This window comes from Rutilus rutilus, assembly GCF_951802725.1.
Source record: "Rutilus rutilus genome assembly, chromosome: 10".
NCBI lineage: Eukaryota > Metazoa > Chordata > Actinopteri > Cypriniformes > Leuciscidae > Rutilus > Rutilus rutilus.
In genome coordinates, this window is record NC_140215.1 from 35,039,311 (window position 1) to 35,065,741 (window position 26,431).

Below are 26,431 nucleotides of genomic sequence, written 5' to 3' on the forward strand. Positions count from 1 at the left end.
CTGGCTGCGATACTCAGCCAATCTTAGCGCGCGACGACTCGCGTCCGACCAATGAGCGACGCGACCATGACAGAAATACTAAAGCTGCACGTCAATCAATGACTGGGGTACTGGTCCCACGGTCAAGTAATAAGCCATCAGCTATTTTTCATCATTTTTTATATTATATATATAACTATGGCCATCAAGGCGTAGTATCTGCACAGACTTTAGCGCTCGGCTCATATTGGTATTTAATAGGCATCCTCCAATGGTAAGTGTATCATCTTGATTTTATGCATGATATCTGTTTCGTGTGTTGATGTGCAAACGGATATCCTTAAAATTCACACGCGTTTTACAACCGTTCGCAGCTTCCATGTGTGATTTTAGCGATGTGTTTATTTTGTAGGTCGTTTTATTGTGATTTGATGTACGGATTAAACTAAGGCATGACGATATTTCTGGTTAGCGTTATTATACGGTGACATTACGCTGCATGTTTTGAGTGGATGCGAAGTCATAAGTAGGATATTACGCAATGTCAGTGTCAGTTTATTTTTTTTATTTAACAATTGTTGGTTATGCTGTAAACTTAGGCTATTGGTGATTCCAAATATTAAAAATATTTCGACCTTTCTTATTAGAACCAGTCACTGAAATGCAAGAATACATAGATGAAGAGGACGGAGGGGCACCACTGATCTCACAACAGGTGTGTTAGACTTTTATTGTGTGTGTGTGTGTGTGTGAGAGAGAGAGAGAGAGAGAGAGAGAGGGATGGATATGGGGGCGCAGGTTAGAGTTTGCGTGTGCGCGCGCTCACCCTCGCGCTTCCTTTAAATACCTTCAGCGAGCACATGGCTCAAAAACCTCATAAATCGTTAAAAAAGTGGACTCATTTTTTATTAAAATTTTTATTTACTTCAAATAGAAATGCTCGATGCAAAGTTCGAGCGCTAAATGACAGCATAAATAGCCTATAACTTTTAAAATAACATATCTTTTGGATACAAAAAAAAAACATATTCAAAAATTAATAATTTTTGATTATCCCCTCAAAATTCTCTTACCACTCAAAATTATTTTTTATAAAGATCAATGCATTATAGCAGCGTGTTGCGCTGCTTGTTAAAACATTTAAGGGTAATGACATAATGTAACAATGGCCTTCTTTGGAGTGAATCGCCTCCTTTTAAAAGTTAAAGCAATTTTCTTGAGAATGGCCCCGCCGAAACGCTGTGCATTACAGTATTCAAAATGACCAAATAATGCTCCATTATAGCGGCTGAACGCTGCCAGTCAGGCTGGATGCAATTTACTCCAAAGCGCTTCGCTTTAAATTCCCTCCTATGGAGAGAGCTAGGGAATATAAAACAATTTATTCAAATCCAAGTGGTGGAGTCTCGAAAATCGCTTGATTTCCGCAATCACTGCAAATTGACGGAGGAACAATTAACACTATTAAACGTCTGTTCAGCATAAACAAATTGGCCTGAGGCGCAGAGAGAGGTTTAGGTTACAGATTTAGATGTGTATGTACGCACTGCTGCTGAAAAATGAAATAAAATTGCTTCGTCGAAGCTTTACACCGATGTACATTTCTTAACAGTTCGGGCGAAATGTGCGCAATATGAGACGCGGATGAAAACAGATAATTGCTACTCGCAATTAATATATATTCACTTTGAGGAGTTTCTATTAATTGAGGATTGATTACCCCTGACAGCTGTTAAATAGGCCAAGAGTATAAAGACGCATTTTATAATGAAGAGAGGACGGAAATAAACATCAACATTTAAAATTAAAATAGCTTTTTGTTATTTGCTGAACCCACATTTATTTTTTAGAAGAAAAAGAAAAGAAAAAATGAACAAATTATGAGATCTAAGTTAAACCACTCTATAGGTTACCCTAATGCATGATATCATAAGGCTATATATTTTTAACCAACCGGACTTTTTTTAATTTAAAAACACAGTCCGGCTTGTGCCTTGCGAGCCCTTTTCTGTGGTAATTAGGAGCCTATTACAAGTCATTAGATTGATCAATGTACCTTAAACAATGTGAGTGATTTATTTGGTAAGAACAAAACGCCGTGCATCTATTGTCTTGAGACTGAGTGACGATATGCATCCATCAAAGCGTTAAGCAACACAAGATGAATGATTAATCCGGACCTATTCATTAGAAGGGTCTGGCCCGCTCCAAAACCCCTGTATTGGTACAGAGAGAGAGAGAGAGAGAGAGAGAGGGCTTTTCACAGGAGAGAATTTTTGTCGGTTGCCGCTGGGATTAATTTGTCCCCACCCTTAAGAGGAAAAGCGCATTTGTGGATAATTAACTAATCTGGCTCATTTTAAATCCCTCTCTACTACAGGTCCTTCACTTGATCACCCCAAACAGGCTGGTTTCCCCCCCTCGAACAATTCAAAGAGAGTCAAAACAAATATTAACTCACATATCGGTTGCTTTTTGCAAATATAGTGTCACTGGCATTGCTCGAGGCACCTTGCAGGTCACCATGTCCTGTGTTTCACTTCATGATTTTGACAGTCACAAACACACGCTTGTTGACAGGTTCAAGCATGTTTAATGAGCTCACCGTGGTTATAAGGAATAAGTCTTCATCTAACGCGCGCGCAACAGCAGCGTAACTGTGTTATGTTTTAATAAACCCGTAAGGGCACGGGGTTTTGTGTGATTGCTGGCGCAAAACAAAGCGCAGTGAGGAGAGAATTATTTGTGCTTTCCATAAAGCACAACAGTTTCTACTCAATTATTTATTTATTTATTTATTGTTGTTGTCAGATTTAGAAACAGGGAAGACAGATGGAATAAGGGAATGAGATAGTGGGCTCTTTTTTTTTTTTTTTTTTTTTTTTGCAAATGTATTCAGCATAGTCTAATAAATTCGCTAATTCATATCACACATAAATGCCTTTATATTGCTATTGGATATTGTTTTTACGCAGACGTGGAAGCGCAGGTCGCCGCGTAATGTGGCAACATTACAAGTCAATTCACCTGAAAGTCCAATTTTACGACATGACAGCTTTGAATATAGTTTCTGAAACTGCGCAATTAAACCAATAAAAAAAAAGTCGCGAATTAAACACTTGTCAAACCGTTCATAACAGGAGAGCTTTAGTTGATGTCCAGTGTCAGGTGCATGTTACGGGCCCGCAGTTCTCTCTCTCTCTCTCTCTCTCTCTCTCTCTCTCTCTCTGCATCATCCAGCGTTATTTCATCTTAGAAACAGGAGGAATAGATCATTAGGGTTACAGCCTTTTGTGACCATTCCAGTATGCAAACATGCCGATGTTATCCGTGCACATTATGATTTCATTATTCCTAGTGTTTTTCTGGTATAGACAAGAGCCTGTGGTGGATCTGTGTGCGAGCAGGTCATGGCGAGTGATGTCGTGTTTGTGCTTAAGTGGCCGGTGAATGTTATCTGCTATTCTCCGCGTGTCACAATAGAGCAACAGTGACACTGCGCACATTAATGCATGACTACTTCGAAATTTGCATGTGTATGTCATGTGCTCTCTCTCTCTCTCTCTCTCTCTCTCTCTCTCTCGCTCTCTCTCTCTAGGCGTTTGTTAACATTTCCTATTGTTCCGTCTTGGAATATTTAAAACTATCATGCAATTTTCTCCACGTGATTTTATTTCAGTATTTATAAATTCGATTACATTATCATAATCTCTTAAAAAAAATTAATTCTTAAAAAAAACTATAATTTAATTTATTTGTGTTTATTCAAGTGTTTATTCATTTGTATATTTATTACAGGAAAAGAAAACACACATGGTTATAGTTTAAGCCTCTATTAGCATGTTTAGGTCGTGTTCCCCGTGTTTCTCAGACGCAAATGTGTGTGTCATTGCACACTCATTCCCTGTCATGTCTGTGGCGCGCGCAGGATCCAGCTCAGATAAACACTCGCGCCAACAGGTGCTTAGTGAAAAATCCCTCGATTCACGTCGATCCACGACTCAAACTCTACACGACGAGGCTCTCGTGTGTAATTTGTGGCCCAGAGGGATGGTGTGTGTGTGTGTGTGAGGAAGCTCTGGTCCACCACTGCTCATCTCTGCTGTGACCGTGTGACTGACGGCTCTGTCCAATTGCGTTTGGACTCGTCGGAGATCTCATGATGCGCGCGACTAATCACACCAATAGAAAGAAAGAAGCTGATTATATGAAATAGATTTAACGTAGCTGTTTACAAAATCGATATTAACATAACTACATGGCACTATCATGATGTGGATAGGCTACTTTAAAGCCAGTACAATTGAAATACCATGCATGAAGATGGCAGTGAAACATGCCGTCGCTATATCACAGTGACATGGTATTACCAATTAAGTAGTACAAACATGGTAAAACTATATATATTTGTTTTTCTTTGAGGTTACTTTCAAAGTAACATTTCAATTATGTAAATGGTATTCATTCAGAATCATAGTATTTCCACCTGAAACAATGAACCATGGTCCAACCATAGTACTTCATATACAAGGGGATCTCTCTCTCTCTCTCTCTCTCTCTCTCTCTCTCTCTCTACATATACACATACATCATAACATACTTTATAGATCATCAAGAGTCAAATTAAGTACTGGTTGTGTGTGTGTGTCCTGGTAAGCTCTAAATTATAGGGACAAAATGTCCCCACAAAGATGGCAATATCTGAAATCCCTGTGGGACATTTTTTGGTCCCTGTGAGGAAAACAGCTTATAAATCAGATGTTTTGTGAAAATGTAAAAATGCAGAAAGTTTTGAGTGATGGCAGGTTTAGGGTTAGTGTGTGTGTGTGTGTGTGTGTGTGTGTGTGTGTGTGTGTGTGTGTGATGGGCAGGTTTAGGGGTCGGGTTAGTGTGTGTGTGTGTGTGTGTGTGTGTGTGTGTGTGTGTGTGTGTGTGTGTGTGTGTGTGATGGGTAGGTTTAGGGGTCGGGTTAGTGTGTGTGTGTGTGTGTGTGTGTGTGTGTGTGATGGGTAGGTTTAGGGGTCGGGTTAGTGTGTGTGTGTGTGTGTGTGTGTGTGTGATGGGTAGGTTTAGGGGTCGGGATAATGTGTGTGTGTGTGATGGGTAAGTTTAGGGGTCGGGTTAGTGTGTGTGTGTGTGTGTGTGTGTGATGGGTAGGTTTAGGGGTCGGGTTAGTGTGTGTGTGTGTGTGTGTGTGTGTGATGGGTAGGTTTAGGGGTCGGGTTAGTGTGTGTGTGTGTGTGTGTGTGTGTGTGATGGGTAGGTTTAGGGGTAGGGTTAGTGTGTGTGTGTGTGTGATGGGTAGGTTTAGGGTTTCGGGATAATGTGTGTGTGTGTGTGATGGGTAGGTTTAGGGGTCGGGTTAGTGTGTGTGTGTGTGATGGGTAGGTTTAGGGGTTGGGTTAGTGTGTGTGTGTGTGTGTGTGTGTGTGTGTGTGTGTGTGTGTGTGTGATGGGTAGGTTTAGGGGTAGGGTTAGTGTAAGGAGAGAGAACATACAGATTGTACAGTATAAAAATCATTATGTCTATGGAAAGTCCGCATAAAACATGAACAACGTGTGTGTGTGTGTGTGTGTGTGTGTGTGTGTATGTTGTTATGACAGAAAACATGGCTATCAGAAATAATTTCATCTTGAGCAAGTCCTAGCAGATTTGATGGCCCTTCCAGTGTTTTATTCAGCTGTTTACCGAGAGGTTTCTTCTGTACTTTAGAGGTCACTCTTAAAGTGCCCTTGAATTATATTCTGCCGTCAGATTGGGAGTGTTATTCTGGGCAGTGAAAGACCTCGCTCGATCCCTGTATGTCATCAATCTGAAGCAATTTCAGCCCTATTGGTTCTTGAGTCGTTGTCATTCCCAGCAGCAGGTGAGGTGAGGCACTGGTCCCAGAGCGAAGGACTCTTCATCCCACTCAACATGGGGCCGCCGAAACAGTTTACCCCTGAATCCCAAATCCAACAGATCTATTATGGGATTAAAGGCCTTGTTATCAGGCTTTGTGCTGCAATAATAGCAGAGTATCTTTTAAATTCAGATCATCCAATATATATGATTTTTCCTTTGGAAATGAGACGATGTGAGCGTGTTCTTTAATGTTTAGACGGGTCTGATCGAGTCGTGTGTGTGTGTGTGTGTGTGTGTGTGTGTGTCTATTTTCAGGAAGTCAGCTCGACACAACCGCGCGCGGCATCTCAAGGCTTCCTCTTCCGCATCACTGAGCCAGATAAAAACACTGAATTCAGGCACCGCCGACGCTGCCGTTTGCCCTCGCAACACACACACACACACATACACACACCTGCCAGGTATGGGGTTCGTCTGTCTCACACTGTGTGTCTGTCTGTCTGTCTGTATCTGCTGAAAGCTTTCTTTCTGCACCAGACACAGTCAATTAAGGTGCGAGAATGAATATATATCTAAAATATATGATGTGTGTGTGTGTGTACACATATTGTATGTATTTTATACACGCACACATATATATTACACACTATAGAAATTCAAACTTTTATGTTAGATTAATTGTGAAAAGAAGAAAAAAGAAAAAAAGGATTAATCTAATAGTTATTTTGTTATATATATATATTATATTTACTTTACAGTGGCTCTAGAAATGAAACTAGAAACTACAGGCATGTTCCCCTAATGTTTGACAACCAGAAAGTGCCCAAATACTTTTTATCTGTTTTATAATATGGAACCTAACAGAATTGTTTATATGTATTTTGCTTTAAAATGAATTCTGCATGGTTTGATATTTTGTATTTAATGCAGTGGCGTTCACATTTAAATGCCTTAAATGTTTTGTTTTTTTCCGGACTCAGCAGTGGTTGATATTGTGATCCAGATTCTTGTCTTAGTTTTCTCTGATGGTTTTGCTGTCGGGGTGTGTAGGATGTGTATAATGTATGGCTTTTTTTTCTGTCAAGGAGGTGTGTGTGGTATGTAAAGGCTTCCTGTCACGCACTAGTTTTATGTTGGGCATTGAGTCATGAGCGCCAGCGTCTGTCTGGCCAGGTCGGGACGGGACCGCACCTGTTTCTTCTCACACACGTTTACCTCAGCAGCCATGAGCAATGCAATGACTTTGTCATGGTAATTACTCAATCGCAGCGGTGTGCAGAAATACATCCACAAAAGAGCACACACATGCTGGCTTAACATGTTGCTTAACACGAAATCACGAGGGCTGGCATGATTCAGAGAGCGTAGTTTTGGTCAGAAAGATGTTTGCGCCATGACAGAGCCAGATTAAACATCTAAAACAACATAGAGCAAACTTTCTTCTGCTAGTCATAAAGTCAAGCTATTTTTGTTCTTTAGTTAGCTACACGACAAGCTACTAACAAAAAGTAATTGAAGGTAAAAGGAAAGGAACTATCAAATATCAACTTAATGTATCCTTGCTGAATAATTTTTATTTTTTATTCTTGACCCCAAACCTTTTGATAGGTGTGTTTAGTTAGCTATACTCCCTTTAAAAACGTATAGTTAAAAATAAGTGAAGTAGATGATGTCGCCCGAGCAGTAAAATGTTTGGGAAACTATTTCCTAAACGGGATCAGAAGTCCTAAAACTCTTACGTTTTTGTATGAATCACTTCGTATGATTTCATCCGAAATCGCCACCTCGTACATTAGTTGCGTTTTCTCGCGAGACCGAGTTCAAATTTCGGTAAAAATCTAGTTTTGTCAGCTTTTAGAGTAAAAATGGTCGACAGCACACACACACATCTCAGAGACGTCCACGCGATGTGCGTGTTTTCATCTGAAAGATGTATTTTTTAGAGCGTTTGCTGCGATACGTCTCTAAGACGTTTCCTGTCAGATGTTATGTAGACATTTGGAAGATGTCTTGAAGATGTTTATGATTTAGATGATTTTTTTTTTTACATGCATTCTAAAGATGTTTGTGCACAACAGATGTTTTCCAGATGAATCTCGGAGATGTACGTGGTCAAAGACACGGACCAAAACTTCAATTTGAGTTTAATAGGATCCTGAATGCCAGTCAGAGAGCTGGTCACTAACAACAGCATAATAAATAGAGCATTCCCATGAAGATTCCCAGACTGAAACCATCTCTCCAAAAAAGATCAATATCTTTGAAAGGCAACCCTTCAATGTTTAAACGCTGACCGTGAAAACCGCGTTGTTTAACTGCCAATAATGAAATCCAAGAGGAGAATTCAGCCCGGCTCGGCTTTGATATGCTCTTAACTGCATTTCTTTATCTTCATTAAGAGGCTGACATTCACAACAGCTTAAAGACAAACTGTTTGTCTCTGCCTTATTATAGCGACTAACTACAAACTGTCATGTGGCGTCGTCGGAGCGGTCCACACTCAATGCTTATCACATGTCATCTCTGCGTGGCAGCACAGAAATTACGCTCCTCTCATGTTTCTTTTGTGCTCTCGACATCGTCTTTGTCTTACACAATTAAGGTGTTACACGGTAGAATAATTTAAATTGCCGGCACTAAAATGGAGACGGAGGCTCTTTTTAAAAATAGCAGAATTTGTTTACTGATTGTATGCAGCTATTGACTTTCCCATTACTGGAGAAGAGCTCAGATTAGTGGATGTGGCGTTTGCCGTGAGAGAGAGAGGCGGATGGGGGACAGGGTTACAATACCGAGCATTTATCCTTATTGTTGAGTGGATCTCTTCGCTCGGCATTACCGCTGGACACGGGAATAGAGGTGTCATGGCCTTTTTTTTCCTGATAGATGCGCAGCTCAACACAGCTCTTGTGAGATGAGACAGCCTTACCTTTGGAAACTCTCTGGCTCATGTCGCGTGTGAGCTTTTCACATTTGACATGGCCAATGCACAGTTGTGTGTCTCGTGTTCGCCTCAGACTGCAGGTGAAAACTATTATTCCGGAGCCGTGTGTGATGTTTTCCTCGCGTATATATCCAGCAGAGAGGAATGCAGATGTGCAGTCTATATGCTGTAATTAGTGTGTATGTGAAGCATGTTGTTTCTTGAGGTTAACCGACTTTTCGTTTGACATTGTGATCCCCAACAAGAAAGCACTCAAATAACAATACCACTGTCTGAAAGGAGAACGGTCTTCGTCTGAACGCATGTAAATGTGTAATAGCAGTATCGTCGTGCGCAAGTGCAGCGGGAGGTTTGCAGTAGGAAAGGCTTCTCTCTCTGTTGAGTTTCTCGTGTGATCCTGAAGGTGTCTTTACACTGCCAGGTTAAGACAGGTCTGTGGTGACTCCAAATCCTCTGTACAATTCCCCAATTAGTCTTGAGGAAGTTACTTTAAGCTGTAGCTTGTCAAAAGGTTGTTAGCTACATCACAAGCTCTGCTAAAAAAAAAAAAAAAAGTACCTACCTTGTTAACAGGGAACGTTCTCTGAACTTTCTCTCAAAGTTATGAACAAATGTTCTTCCAGTAACATTAATAAGAATGTTCATTCAAAGTTATTTGGTCTTTAATAATGTTCTTAAAATGTTAGCACAGAAACATTATTTATTCGCATTTTTTTAAACGTTGCTTGTTAAAAATAACGTTTTCATAACCTAATGGGAGCATTAGAAAAACATTCGGAGAACATTATTTTTTTTAGCTGAGTAAGTACATCAGTATTTTAGGTGGGTAGCATCTTTTAAAATATAAATCTGTATTAGAAATATATTATCTTGAAGACATGTGTGCTTGTGTTATTTTCCTGAACGAACTGATTCACTAAAATGAATCAACTTCCCCATGAGTGTTTGATTAGAACCTTGAAAAGCTGCACATGCAAAACAATATTACCAAAAATAGAGATGTAGCGTCTTGTTATGCTACATTGCTAATCAAATGCTTGTTACTGGAAAAGCTACTCTGTTTTGTGAAAGCTTGGGGTCCGACCAGCCTTACAGCACCCAGATCTTTTGAGTTTGCTTTACATTTGTGAAACTGACTTATGTGTAAATGCATTCCTGCTGGCATTAGTAAATACTAGAGCAAAGTGCCCGCGTGCAAAATCAGTTTTTGTGTGTGTGTTTTTAGTAATTGTTGGTTTGGTGTGTTTGAGTGCTCATTGGTACAATTACACTGCAAAAGTTCAGTGACATTTTTATTTGTGCATGGTGGAAAAAGCAAATGCTGAAACTGACATAATGACATACAATAAATATGGAAAATTGAACTACACGACTGAGGGAGCAGGCTACACAGTGAACTCCGAGAAAACGCTACGCTTGAGCAAACAGTTTGTGAATAGGCTACTACAAATGATGGCCGTGAAAGAGACTGTTAGAAAGAGTTAGTTGGTGAATTGCATAGGCTGCTATTACACAGTAGCGATAACGTTAAGCGCACCAGAATAAAATATAATATTCAGAAGTAAACAGTGAATAAGCACGACGATTCAAAGAGCAGGTTACACAGTGAACGCTGAGAAAACGCTACTTAAGCTCCGCTGAATTCTTTGACCCTCTCTGTGTCTGGTCCTGCGCTGTGCTCACTCAGTGTGTGTGTGAGAGGGGGAGTGGCCTCAGTGTGCAGTGTGAGAGGGGGAGTGGCCTCAGTGTGCAGTGTGAGAGGGGGAGTGGCCTCAGTGTGCAGTGTGAGAGGGGGAGTGGTCTCAGTGTGCAGTGTGAGAGGGGGAGTGGCCTCAGTGTGCAGTGTGAGAGGGGGAGTGGCCTCAGTGTGCAGTGTGAGAGGGGGAGTGGCCTCAGTGTGCAGTGTCTCACTCAGTGTGCAGTGTGAGAGGGGGAGTGGCCTCAGTGTCAGTGTGAAAGGGGGAGTGGCCTAAGTGTGCAGTGTGAGAGGGGGAGTGGCCTCAGTGTGAGAGGGGGAGTGGCCTCAGTGTCAGTGTGAGAGTGGTCTCAGTGTGCAGTGTGAGAGGGGGAGTGGCCTCAGTGTGCAGTGTGAGAGGGGGAGTGGCCTCAGTGTGTGTGTGAGTGGGGGAGTGGCCTCAGTGTGCAGTGTGAGAGGGGGAGTGGCCAGCGGCTAGAGCGGCAAAAGCCAACGTGTGCTTCTTTTACCGATATATTTACCGATATCTTTTGCATTTTTTATCCAAACAACGTCAAACTTGGCACTGCACTTACTCATGCACGTAGCAAGACACCTCTCAAGTTTGAAATCCATCGGACTAATGGTTCGAGAGATATACGAATAACAGACACACAGACAGACAGAAAGACGTTCCTGTAATTTATAGCTAGATCATGGAGCCACAGTGTCATTTGGCAGTTAGTAGCCCTGCATTGAATACATTGGAGTGGATATATTGATGCATGATGAGTAAAATTCAGTCACATTCATCTAGCATTATTTCCTGTGATTGTGATTCCTCTGATGAGATATTTATGTCACCTCTTTGGCGTTAAACAGATTATTTGCTTTTTTGTGGTGTACAAGAGCTTTCTGATGCAGTGTTTTCAGCTCAAATTACCAAACCATGTTTTCATCACTGTACTTCACCACAGTTCCTCCACTGCAGATCACTGTTACAAGGCTCATATTTTAACTCTTTCCTCGCCATTGATGTAAATTTCTGGCTTTCCGTGCTTTCACTGTTATTCGGTAGGGGGCGCTATTACACATCTTCTGAAAGAGTACTGAATCTCCTGATCAAAACACATGTGAAGAAGAAGCAGAAACAAGCGACAGCATATGTAATCAGAAGCATGTGAAAAATAACGCGATCATCAACATTAAACAGCGTATAAATCAAAACTGCCTAATGTTACTGAATGAAATGTCGACCCAGGACGAGCTCTAGGACTGAGAAGTTAAGACTCGATGGACTCGATTTACTCCATCTGTGTTTTGATCATCGTTCAATATCCAATCCAGACGCGATTTTCTCAGATGCTTTTTTTTATTTATAAAACTTTTATTTATAAAACCCACATTCAAGTTTTGATAAAAAAATGCATGAAACTTTTTTTTTTTTATGTTCTTTCTTTGAAAATGTTCTTTCTTTTAAAATAATCCATGTTCAGATATTCAGATAACAAAATATCTCGAGGACCATGAAACTTTTGTGAAAATTCTGAAAAAAAAATGCTGGTGCTGGCTGGCAACTTTTTTCCAAAAACGCTGGTGGGGAAAGAGTTAATTAGGATACAGTTTGGTTGATCAATTTGTTTAATATGTGTTTCCAAACATTTATTGTCTAATGACAGGGTTTCTCTTGGCAAACCACACATCACGGTTGGATCTTCCATTTATGCAATAAGCTGAATCAGATATCTGTGTAGTTGTTGGATGGTGGATAAAAAACTTTAATTTGGGGAAATGTTGGTAAACAGGATGCAGTATAATGTGTGAATATGTGTGTGACCAGTTTAACACAGGTCACATATGGCCGATGACCTGACCAGCGGGAGGGGAACTGGACATTAATATTGGTTTTGTATGCTGGCCACCATGTGTAATCGGCAAGCATCTCACTATTTCTCATAGTTAGGATTAGGGGTTTGTGTGATTTGTATAGGTGGGAAGTGTGCTACTTCTTAAGTACTAGGAATTACAGTTTTTGGTGGACCATAAAACATCCTGTAGTCATCAAGCCATATTTAGAGACGTCTAAACAGCCACCTAGCAACCACCCAGAACACCCTAGCAACCGCATATCAATGTCCTTGTAATGTCCCCGCCCACTATGCCCTTATATGGTGTTGGCGTCAAGCACCACTCACACATGGCCTCCAAACAATGTGAGGCTTCTATACTTAGTCTATTTGTTTCGTCTTGTGTTTAATATTTTAAAGATTAAATGCTCCGGGAGTTCATTGTAATATTGCTGGATTTTACGGCTCCCTTTATGTTTAACCATATCTAGCTCCTTTTTTTAAATCTCTGTCATAAACAAAGCTCATGAATAGAACTGGAAACCCAGGCCATAAAACAGACACTTTTCTTTTTATGAATTTATGGCTCACTGTTTTCACTCGCCATTGTTTTCCTTGAACAGATTCCACTGAGTATAAATGGTTCCTCCACCACTTAACCATTAACAATTTCTGTCTTTGTTTTGTAATTATAGAAATGTTTTATCCAGTGTCAGCAGGGACATGTTTCAACATCCAGGGCTCTTCTTTTTATCTCCTGATTATATGGTAGTGGCAACACGCTTTTTCTTGCATCGAGATGAACGTTTGCCAAATGTGTTCTACATGAAACTGTGCTGTTTAACACAAAAGATTGCCAGAATGTGTGAACGGGTTGTACACACATTCACACCTTACAGCAAAATAGAAAATCATCTCTATTGATTTGGAGCTCTGTGTAGAAAACTGGTGATCATGATAGAGTTTAGTTGTGTGTATTGATGGTTACCATTGTTTTGTGAAACGTCTTGCGTGATTCAATTGCTACATTCGACACTTGAGTTCATACTGACATTCAAACACTTTTGCAGGTTATTTCAATGCAGAAATCTTATACAATAACCACCCAAATCCATTTTAACGAGGTGCTAGTTTGACCCTTAGCTAGTCTAGTGAATTTTAGCGTACGAAAAAGTGTACGTTTTGTTTCAAATTTTCGTACTTTATCAGAATAGTATGAAACTTGGTAAAGGTTGTGGCACTTGCTGTGTGAACACACACACACACACACACACACACACAAAATCATGGACATGATTAAATGGTCCTGAAAAAAATAGTCACACCTGCATTGTTCGCGGTCAAAAATGAATTTCATCTAGTGGAAACGTTTGGCACTGCGCCCAAACAAAAATATTACTCAAAGCTAATTTTTTTTTGAGATATCAAGCTAAAATTTGAAACACAGCTTGTTTAGATTTATGACTTTGATTTTCTCACAGTTTTAGAGTAAAATGTGTTTTAGAAAATATATATCATATAAAAATTGAAAATTGTATTTTTGTGCCTTTTTCATAACAATTAATGTAAAAAATGATAACTTTAAGTTTAAGTCTGAGCTCCAAAGCATTCAAGATTTATGATTTCATTTTCAGGCCCACGCTCAAAAAGTGAATAAATGGATTATAACTACTGCATAAATATAATTTAGTACCATGAAATCCCTTAAAAATACAAAATATGAACTAAAAAACATCAAACTAAAATATAGTACAATAATTTCATTGAAATAAAAAAACTTGAGCAGCACCAGAGGGTTAAATGAAGTCATCCTTATTCTTTTAAGCACAAAGACGCCTCCTTTTCGTGTAAATATTGCTGATAAGTTGCTTCTTATTCACAAAAGTCAGAGCTAATTGCTAGGCGCAATTAATGCTGTGATGTCATCATATTATCATCAGTAATTTACGGAATGAGGACGAATAGGAGTGAATAGGAAAGGAGTGTTATAGCTGGGCTCATATCCAGATGTGTGGTGAAGTCGCGTGAACTTTCAGCATTTTAAAGTCTGAATCCCTGAGGTGTGGTGATGCTGCACAGTCTCAGTAAAATATGGCAGATCATAATAATTCTCCACAACCGGCATGCAAGAACTTTTCTTGTCTGCAGGATTCCTTGTGAATCAGGCACTGAAACAACAGCGTGTTCACTTTCTTAGAGTCGCACAGAAACTCGCAGTAATGTGAATCTGATGAGAATTGATCAGAATGGGGTTTATTAGACCACTGAAGAAGCATAACCATATTACCGTGTATCATGTAGGAACCATCTGGACAAATCTGAAGTCTTTTTAGAGCATTTTTCTGACATAAGAGGGTGTCAGTCATTCGCTGGGTCTCGCTGTGATAGTCGTGGTTGTTTCAAGGGTTTAACCGCTGCTGGCTGTAACCAAACAGAGAGTGTTTTATCAGCGAGTGATTGGAGCCAGGCGGCGGTTGGACTGGAATTGCCGGCTCTTGCAGAGACTTTTTGAAGTACGAGGAAATGTTGCTCAACCTTATACCCTGCAGTATGTGCAGAGATATTTTCTGGTACTCTAATGATTTCAAAAAGACTTGTGTAAACAGTGGATTTATTTTCACTGCGAGCTTCCAAAAACTATTAGAGAGGAGTTTGGGGATCCGAGCCCTGAAAACTGAAGCCTCGTGTTCGGATCGAGCTTCATGGTTCCTCTCCCAGTCAGCCGGGAGAACTGCGGTTTGTCCCTGTGTGTAGAAATCTTCCCATCTCATTTGCCGTAGTCTGGTACACATTACGAGTCTCTTTCCGTGCCGCTGTGTTATTCTTGCTCGAGTCCCGCAGTCAGTGGCCCAAAGCTCCCCTGAGCCTCGCATTTTCACATGGGCTGATCGGCGTTGTTGTGCTTGGCTTCTCTAAACGCACACCTTTCCTGATCGCACCTGCACACGGCTACATATCAAATGCAGCTCTGTGGAAATTACCCAGACTACTGAAAATGAATGTTATGTCCCATTTTGTTTACATAGAGCTGGATTCGAGCCAAGCAACGAAAGAGAAAGCCAATGTACTAGATTCGAAACGATTCAATTGCTTCCTGGCTTATTTAGTTCAAATAAGAGTTCAGTGGTACGTTACCTCAAAATCTTGAATTTCAGCATCTGGCACCTCTGGAGCTGCTGGACGCTGAGCGTATTTCACATTTCATCAAAATATCTCTGGGAGATGCTCTGTGATGTGGTACGAATACATCAGACATCTGTCCTTATAGCAGGTCACCGGGATTTTACCAAGTAAGACTTGATTTTGTTGATCCTGGAACAACATTCCTGTCCGAAAATGTAGTCCTAACCCAGGATCAACAAAGATATTGATCCAGGAACATGTTGCACTTGGTGAAATAACGTTCATGGTAACAATCTGTCCACATGCAATAACCAGAGGGCGTCTCTGATGAGGGAAGACTCTGGTTTTCTGTCATTCGTGCAGTTTTTTATCTCCCAAGGGCGGATTGGAATGAAGGTTAACAAATGCATGGAAACACGTGGTGATGTAACATGTTGTCACGCTGTAATCCAGGCTTTCATTGAGTGCTCATCTTCCTGACCGCCTGATTGAATAGTGGGTTTTGATCTAAAACACTGTTCAGCAATTCAAGACGTGTGCAACTGTTCGAGAAAACAGAAATCCCACACAGTCAGTGTTTGTGACACGGAATACAAAAAAAACGAACAATTGAATGTTTTGGTTGAATCCGTGGCGAATTCATACATTTTGATTTGACCCTCGGCTGTGCGTAAGCACATCGTGCAAAAATGTACAACTGAAATCATACGAACTCATGCACATTTGCCACCAATTTGGCAAAACATAAAAATAGGTTGTGTGTTGATACTGTACTTCAAATCATGCGACTTTGTTGATGTTTGTCCGGTGGGCAATAAACCAGCCAACAAAAATGGTGAAAAAGCCGCCACTGGGACGGTACCCTTAAAAAGGTTCTAATATGTATCATTTAGGTACTACTATGTAAGCTTTCGGCACCAATATTTACCTTTGAGGTAATAATATGCACTCTTTAGGTACAAAGGTGTACCTTTTGAAAGGGCTTTTGTAGCCTATACCTCTTTTTCTGACAGTGTAGGAAGAACCTGAGCCGTATCTAAGGACCAGAATAGTGGAGCCTAGTGTTGTAGTCAAAGGTCATAAGACCAGACCAGCACTCCTCAAATTGATCAAAAAGATCTGCATCTACTGTCTGAGAAATGTCTTACTTAATCAATAAATACAGTTAGAATAAAAGGACACTATAGAGCTGCCACCAATCAAATCACTAACAATAAAATGCATCTTTGTGTTGCAGAGGTGGCACAGAAGTTGCATCTGAAATGTTACACCTGCATAAATAATGTTCAGATATATATATTTTTTTTAAATAACATTTTGAATATAGAAATGTGATGGAAAAATAAAATGATAGTTCTACTTTTAAATATGAAACTGAAATCACTTAATGAGTGAGTCACGGAATCGTTTATTGATTCGTTAACGAAACGCGTTGCCGAAATAGCAAAAACTTGTGACAACATTTTTTTTTGTAATTTAATATTAACTTCTTGTTTGCTGAACATTTGTTTGAAATCAGTATCACATAAACAGCTCACTTGCTCTTGTGATATTGCTTAATTATATCCTATGTTATATAAAAAACAAGATCTCATACAAGCACGTTTTTGCAATCATGACTTACATTTTGTGGGCGTTTATATTAATTTTGGGCATTTCTGAGACAATCCTGCATTGATTTCGAACCCGGCACCACAGTAACTAAAGAAATCACATTAGAAATAAGTTACTGATTGCATTTTAAGCAGTACGTTTGACATCAAATCACATTAATGATGTAAACAAATAAATCTGACAATTTAGTGATATCCTCGCAGTTGTGGTCTTGAGATAAAATCCTGAGTCCTCTAAGTTTGCGACCAAGACAAGACCGAGTACAAATGCGGTCGAGACCGAGACAAGACCTTCAAAAGCTGGTCTGAAGTACTACAACACTAGTGGAGGCCCTTAAATCACAGCGCAAAGAAACCATCTATATACTGTAAAAATTATTTTTCAAAGTTGTAAATAAAACAAAGATTACTAGAGTTACTATTGTCAGTCTTTCTACTTAAAAAAAATCCCGTTTAATTCAACGTGTCATTTCTTTATGAAATTTGCTTGCAAAAAGTTATCCCTTAACCAAAATGATTTCAATGCATCATGGCAGCCAGTTTTGCACAAGCAGACGACACAAAAAGCTATTCATCTACAGATTTTTGAGAGGAACAGTTTGCCACTTTTTTTTTTTTTTCTTTCTCCGACAGCCTATCAGGAAACATCAAGAGCATTTGTAGCGTTTTTCCGCATAAGTGCACACAAGTGCCGCATTTGGCTCCAGGCACTAGACAGATAGGCCTCGCAACAACCGATTATCAAGGAGAAATCCTCCCGATGTACAGTACACACTACAACATTTACACTCTCTGTCACCACGATGAATTATGTGATTGCAGTCAATGAGAAAATCTACTGTATTTTGAGCGCCATTTACAGACAGGAGAGAGAGAGAGAGAGAGAGAGAGAGAGTAGGGGGTTTCAATCCGGCGGCGTGTGTTTTGCGGCCCATGTTGAGAGAATGTCAGCGTTTAAAACGAGCGTTTTGATTAGGCGTGGATTGAGGAGTCTCTCTCTCTCTCTCTCTCTCTCTCGTCCAGGGTGATTAGACTAAAACGGTGTCTCGTCTTGACTGGAGATCGCAGCAGTTCCACATAACACGCTCCGTGATTGAAGGTCGAAATATTTTGAATTCTAATGGAGGCTGGCTGGATGAATTGCCTGAAATAGACTGTCGAATTTCCCAACACCCCCTTCTTCCCTCCTTCCTTCCCTCTTCCCATGTCCGCTGTGAAAAGAACGGTTGGGAATGGCTGTGCTTGATGATCATAGAATTACTGGATGGTGATTCTAAACCCCTCAAAGAGGAGTTGCTATGGAGATCTCGTTCCAAACGGTGAAATGATTCCCCTCAGAAAGCCCGGAGAGCAGAGGGCTGAACACATCATTGTTCAGGTGGTGGTTGGTTAGGAAATTGCCGGTGGCTGAGCAATCACAGCGGCGGCTATAGTTAAGGATCTAAAACGGTTTGCTCTCGGAATGGTGTGGGACAACACGGATGTGCATATGATGGTTCCTTTCAATCAAGCCGGGGCGAGGGAAATGACAGACAGAGAGCTCCCGTGAAAAGACGAATGAAAACCATTATTGTCTCTCAAAGCTAATGAAATCTGGGACTGTCCTGATACATCTATTCTTTGACTGCATGAATCTCAGAGCCGGTTTGAAAGGTTATCTTCCCTGTCAAGTGAAACCTCTCAATGTCTCATCTCCCCGGCGCTCTCGGCCTGTGTGATATTATGTTAATGAAGTATTTCGGAAAGGTGTCTTTGTGAGGGAGAGAAAACATTTCGACCCCGCGACAAATGAGCTTTTCAAGTTGCACGGCGTTTATAGACACGCCGTAGTTTGTCGCCTCGGATCCGCTCGCGGCCGAAGGCGAGTCCGTCGTGTGTTCGTGTGCGCAACCGGATTATTTAGTGGTTTTGCAGACGGAGGTGAACGTCTTCGTCTGACAGACTCGTAAAGTAAGCTTTTACGATCTTGAATGCCATTCGTGTTGAACGTCTTAACGGCGAGCCAAGGAATGCAAGTGATCTAGATGTGCTCTTCCCTTTTCTCGTGTGAGAACACGCACAGGAAGCGTTCTGCGCCGAGGACTGTAATTTGAGTGAATGATGTCGATCACATGACCTCGCAGCCATCGACAACAAAAGACACGGTTCTCAATGTGTCTTATGCTTACTAATGGACGTCGAGCGTTATCGGAATAACGTGCTGTGCTGTAAACACCCAGTTTAGCATAAAATACAGCTTGTGCAACAAAACCCAAATAGATTGCATGCATCACATTAAACATATAGCTCTAACGTAATCTTCAATCTAAAATAATATATGCATTACAATTTACCATAAATATAGAGTTAGCTGTTGTGTTAGCTATTAGCTGTATTTTACAGCTTTTTATTTAACATTTATTGATTTATAAGGGACAATAAAATCGTTTGTATGGAAAAATCTGTTTTTTTATTTTATTTGGTTGAATGTGCTTTTGCAAGTTGAGAATATATGCCAAATTGAGTTCAATGAACATACATTTTAGTACAGATAACTTGAAAATGTAAGTTATCGTACTTCAACTAAACTTTACGAGTCCAGGTTACTTGAAATAAGTTGTCAACTATTTTAACTGTGTCAACTAAACTTTTTAGGTTGAAAATACTTTAAGTAAATAAAACTTAACTGAGTCAAAGCAAAAAGATAACAAAAAAATTAAAGTTGAGTGAACACATTTTGTTTTACAGTGTACATGACAATAAGCAAAGCTGCAAATAGCTATTATGTGATATGTAAAAAACGGTAACACTTTACAATAAGGTTTCGTTAGTTAACTACTTTAGTTAACACGAATTAAGAATGAACAAGACTTCTACAGCATTTATTAATCTAAATTAATGTTAATTTCAACATTTACTAATACACTATTAAAATCAAAAGTTGTATTTGTTAACATTAGTTCATGCACTGGGAAACAAACAATGACCGACTGTATTTTTATTAACAAAGATTAATAAATACTGTAACAAATGTTTTGTTCAATGTTAGTTCATGTTAGATAATACTAATGAAACCTTATTGTAAATGTTACCTTAGAAAAGACATCAATATATATCCTTAAAAATAACTGCTGCACTGAGCGTCTCTCATGACAAATGACATCTCAACAAAACGGATGTATCTTTAATATGTAAACTATTGTTTCTAAATCGAAAGGTGGACCGATTTTGCTCATTAGTTCTTGAACAAATATACGCTTTTTAAGTTTCTGTTTAGTTGATCTGCAAACCTTCAAAGGTGGAATCTGTTCACAGGCTGTTCAACCGTCTGAAACTGTGTGTGTTTGCCTGTGTGTGTGTGTGTGTGTGTGTGTGTGTGTGTGTGTGTGTGTGTGTGTGTGTGTGTGTGTGTGTGAACACTTGTGTTTGCTGGTGTGTGTGTCTGTGTGTGTGAACACTTGTGTTTGCTGGTGTGTGTGTCTGTGTGTGTGAACACTTGTGTTTGCCTGTGTGTGTGTGTGTGTGTGTGTGTGTGTGTGTGTGTGTGTGTGTGTCTGTGTGTGTGAACACTTGTGTTTGCTGGTGTGTGTGTCTGTGTGTGTGTGTGTGTGTGTGAACACTTGTGTTTGCTGGTGTGTGTGTGTCTCTGTGTGTGAACATTTGTGTTTGCCTGTGTGTGTGTGTGTCGGTGTGTGTGAACACTTGTATTTGCTGGTGTGTGTCGGTGTGTGTGAACACTTATGTTTGCTGGTGTGTGTCTGTGTGTATGAACACTTGTATTTGCTGGTGTGTGTCGGTGTGTGTGAACACTTGTATTTGCTGGTGTGTGTCGGTGTGTGTGAACACTTGTATTTGCTGGTGTGTGTGTGTGTGTGTCTCTGTGTGTGAACACTTGTGTTTGCTGGTGTGTGTCGGTGTGTGTGAACACTTGTATTTGCTGGTGTTTATATGTGTGTGTGAACACTTGTATTTGCTGGTGTGTATATGTGTGTGTGAACACTTGTGTTTTCTGGTGTGTGTCTGTGTGTATAAACACTTGTATTTGCTGGTGTGTGTCTGTGTGTATAAACACTTGTATTTGCTGGTGTGTGTGTGTGTGTGTCTCTGTGTGTGAACACTTGTGTTTGCTGGTGTGTGTCGGTGTGTGTGAACACTTGTATTTGCTGGTGTTTATATGTGTGTGTGAACACTTGTATTTGCTGGTGTGTATATGTGTGTGTGAACACTTGTATTTGCTGGTGTGTGTCTGTGTGTATAAACACTTGTATTTGCTGGTGTGTGTCTGTGTGTATAAACACTTGTATTTGCTGGTGTGTGTCTGTGTGTGTGAACACTTGTGTTTGCTGGTGTGTGTCTGTGTGTGTGAACACTTGTGTTTGCTGGTGTGTATATGTGTGTGTGAACACTTGTGTTTACTGGTGTGTGTGTGTCTGTGTGTGTGAACACTTGTGTTTGCAGGTGTGTATGTGAACACTTGTATTTGCGAACTCCTGTGTTTTCTAGTGTGTGTCGGTGTGTGTGAACACTTGTGTTTGCTGGTGTGTGTCTGTGTGTATGAACACTTGTGTTTGCTAGTGTGTGTCTGTGTGTGTGAACACTTGTATTTGCTGGTGTGTGTGAACACGTGTGTGTGCCGGTGTTGTGGCTCTACAGATCTTTCGTCTGGCTGTTCTTCTACAGATGAAGGCTTTGGCTGGGTCAGACAGCGCAGACACACACACACACACACACACACACACACACACACACACACACCTGCTAATGGCCCCTCCAAACACACAGTAACTAAAGAACAGCAGTAAAATGGTAATTGCCAGATAGACTTGACTTCTGAGGCTTCTCTCTCCCTCTTCCCTCCTCCAGAGCTCATTTCTTCACGGTTCTTCTGCCGGCTGTGGCGCCGTGCCCTCATAAGTGCGGGGAACTTTACCCAACCTGTTGTTAAAGGACTAATTGTGGAGATTTCCCCTCGGCTCGTCCTCCGCTATCTGTGTTTATTCAGACATCAAACACACGCTTTCACTCACTGAGAAATGTAAATATGAGGGAAATGCAAGAGTGCTCAAGATGCAGGACTTTTCTTTTTTTAATCTAATGCATTCAGCTCGAGTTTTGCCTATACTGAAACAACAGAATATTACTGTACAATATATGGCTCTGCATTCAGTAGATACTGTATTCAACACATTTTAAAGGGAATCCTTGCTTGGAATGATGAAATACTGACAGAAATATTATATTTAATATTCAACAATATTATTGATCACCATTATATGAGAACTGAACTGAGCTGGACGATGACATCACTGTTTTCTCCAGAGCGGCTATATATATATATATATATATAAACAAACTAAATGAATGACTTTTTTGCAACAAAAATGATCCATCTCTAGATCTGCTGTACAGCCGAAACAATCTTTGTTGCATTATTTTCCTGTTATCACTGTAAAGCTGCTTTAAAACAATCTGTATTGTAAAAAGTGCTAAATAAATATATATATATATATACAAACACAATTGTGCAAGTAATTTTAATATACATGTTTCTGGCCATCAGGACCGACTCGTATCATTTTTTCTCTCTCTCTTAAAGTTCAAGCATTAACGCAGAGAACAATAGCACATTTTCTTCCCAATCACCGCAGAACTGGGAGCCGGCAAATTGAAGCAGCAAAACAATAATTCCCTTGATTAGCCCCTTTCTGTGTGGGGTAAGTGAACTGTTTATACTGTGGAGTACCTCAGAGAGAGCAGAGCCACCAAAACAGCCTCATTAGCAGCTCTGGGATTAGATAACTTCATTTCAGCAGGACGACCAGAACACGGCAGCTTTACCTTACACACTGTGTGTGACGCGGGGCAGAGCGGCGTGATGAAGCTTCATAAACCCTTTGATTAATAATGCTAGGACTTTTTTTATTACATATAATGCTTTATCTGTAATTGTTAATATACATTCAAATAATTAATAATGCCATGAAACGTTGACTCATATATTTGAATACATTTATTGGTTGAATGTCCTGATCTGTTAAACTTGATATAATGAAATTAGATATTATAATATTAGAAGTGAAGCCTTTGTTTTGTTTTGCCTATGCAATCATAGAACTGAAATGAATTAAAGCTTTTGTTTTGTCTGATAGCGTATAGAATAATACAACCTTTGAAAATTAATATTTTGTTTTGTTTTTAACCTGCAGAATAATGAATTTTTTGAAAGCAAAGCTTTTGTTTTGTTTTGCCTATAGAATCACAGAACTGAAACAAATGAAAGCTCTTGGTTTGTTTGATAACACAGTATAGAATCATAAAACTCTTTGAAAAATAATATTTTGTTTTGTTTTGTTGATAACCGATAGAATAATGGAATATTAGAAGTGAAGCCTTTGTTTTGTTTTGCCTATGCAATCATAGAACTGAAATGAATTAAAGGTTTTGTTTTGTCTGATAGCGTATAGAATAATAAAACCTTTGAAAATTAATATTTTGTTTTTAACCTATAATGCATTTTTTGGAAGCAAAGCTTTTGTTTTGTTTTGCCTATAGAATCACAGAACTGAAACAAATGAAAGCTCTTGGTTTGTTTGATAACACACAGTATAGAATCATAAAACTCTTTGAAAAATAATATTTTGTTTTGTTTTGTTGATAACCGATAGAATAATGGAATAATAGAAGCGAAGCCTTTGTTTTGTTTTGCCTACGCAATCATAGAACTGAAATGAATTAAAGCTTTTGTTTTGTCTGATAGCGTATAGAATAATAAAACCTTTGAAAATTTATATTTTGTTTTGTTTTTAACCTACAGAATAATGCATTTTTTGAAAGCAAAGCTTTTGTTTTGTTTTGCCTATAGAATCACAGAACTGAAACAAATTAAAGCTCTTGTTTTGTTTGATAACACACAGTATAGAATCATAAAACTCTTTGAAAAATAATATTTTATAACATACAGAATCACGGAATTTTGCGAAGCTTTTGTTTTGTTTTGTTTTGTTTTGTTTTGTTTTGTTTTGCTTATGGAATCATGGAATCAACTAAAATGAATTAAAGTTAAAAATAATTTGTTTTGTTTGATAACATATCTATATATATAATAACAAAATATTTGAAAATGAATATTTTCTTTTGTTTTGTTTTGCCTATAGAATCACAGAACTGAAACAAATTAAAACTCTTGTTTTGTTTGATAACACACAGTATAGAATCATAAAACTCTTTGAAAAATAATATTTTATAACATACAGAATCACGGAATTTTGCGAAGCTTTTGTTTTGTTTTGTTTTGTTTTGCTTATGGAATCATGGAATCAAATAAATGAATTAAAGTTAAAAATTATTTGTTTTGTTTGATAACATATCTATATATATAATAACAAAATATTTGAAAATGAATATTTTCTTTTGTTTTGTTTTGCCTATGGAGTCACAGAACTGAAACAAATTAAAACTCTTGTTTTGTTTGATAACACACAGTATAGAATCATAAAACTCTTTGAAAAATAATATTTTGTTTTGTTTTGTTGATAACCGATAGAATAATGGAATATTAGAAGTGAAGCCTTTGTTTTGTTTTGCCTATGCAATCATAGAACTGAAATGAATTAAAGGTTTTGTTTTGTCTGATAGCGTATAGAATAATAAAACCTTTGAAAATTAATATTTTGTTTTGTTTTGCCTATAGAATCACAGAACTGAAACAAATGAAAGCTCTTGTTTTGTTTGGTAACACACAGTATAGAATCATAAAACTCTTTGAAAAATAATATTTTATAACATACAGAATCACGGAATTTTACAAAGCGAAGCTTTTGTATTGTTTTGCTTATGGAATCATGGAATCAACTAAAATGAATTCAAGTTAAAAAGAATTTGTTTTATTTGATAACATATAAGTAACAAAATATTTGAACATGAATATTTTCTTTTGTTTTGTTTTTAACCTGCAGAATAATGCATTTTTTGAAAGCAAAGCTTTTGTTTTGTTTTGCCTATGGAGTCACAGAACTGAAACAAATTAAAGCTCTTGTTTTGTTTGATAACACATATAGAATCATAAAACTGCTGATATCCTATTGAATCATGAAATTGTTACAAAGTAAAACTTGTGTTTTTTGTTTTGTTTTGTTTTGTTTTGTTTTGTTTTGTTTTGGAGAATCATTAAATATTATCAAGTGAAACTTTTGTTTTGTTTTGCAGGTGGAATCTTGGAACTGTTACAAAAAGAAGGTAACACTTTACAATAACGTTTCATTTGTTAATTTGCTAACAACTAACAATGAGCAACATAGTCTTACATCATTTATCAACCTTTGTTGATGTTAGTTAATAAGAATGGCTTTAATAATGTCTTAGTAAATGTTGAGATTGACATTAATAAATGCTGTAGAAGTATTGCTCAATGTTAGTTCATGTTATAAAAAGCAAAATCAGTTTTGTCTCATTGTTTAGGTAAGTGAATCATTTGCTCTAGCTCAAACTTGTTTGACATGGTTAGATTGACATGTGAGATATATATGGTATGAATAATGGTCATGACGTCTTGCACGAGGGGCCTGTGCTGTCATCGGCCGGCTCCAGAGAGGTGTCAGTTAAAATGCCTTCAAGCCAATCGCACAAAACACACACACATGCCGATCATGTCCCCCACTCAACGATTGTGCATCATGATTTATGAATGACAAAGTGTGATTGCTTAATGAATATAGACAGTCTTCAGCTTGCAGGTACCACATATTTGGTATGCAAACACATTTTTGGACTGTAAAAGTTAGCATGTGTATGCATGCACTGTACATAGCCACGTCTGTGTGTGTGTGTGTGTGTGTGTGTGTGTGTGGTTGTGTAATGATGAGTCTACTGTTAAGGGTTTCACACAGCATGCAGGCTTTAACTTCATGAAAGGTCATGTGACCCCCTGCGAGTGCCGTGAGTGGTCAGACTCGTGACTCATTACCTCTTGAGAAGACCTGTAACACAGGCAGTGATTGGTTCTTGTTCAGCACCAATCACAATTTAGCTTTTTGTCCGTGTGCCGGCTATAGCAGCCCTGCCACATAATGATGGTTGTACTGAATCAGACCTGAAGTGTCTAAGAGATTCATTATCTAATCACTGCCAGGACGACCCTCCACAATATACCCTGATTATGATCAGAGGACCCTACACTCGCACTGCCTTCCCTTTCATATATGCAACAAACACTGCGTGTGGAGAGAGACCTCCGTGTTACGAATTAGGGCTGTTTCAATATGTCAATAAGAGTCATGTCTACATTATCTCATAAAAACATCACGAGGAAGAATTCATATTCTCAGGCTCAGACTTACATTACAGGCAGAAATAAAAGTTTTAATGAAAGTGTAACATTATTAGGTATGAGTCAAGTGCCTAATCAATTGCAAAACAATTCTTAATGAG

General features: G+C 38.9%; 1 long non-coding RNA gene across 1 annotated transcript; it reads left to right on the plus strand.

The window, feature by feature from the left end:
* Positions 1–80: 80 nt before the first annotated feature.
* On the plus strand, positions 81–25,241 carry LOC311298709. Its single transcript, XR_014628987.1, has 3 exons — positions 81–253; positions 627–694; positions 25,211–25,241. It is a non-coding gene; the product is annotated as an uncharacterized lncRNA (long non-coding RNA).
* The last annotated feature ends 1,190 nt before the right edge of the window (positions 25,242–26,431 follow it).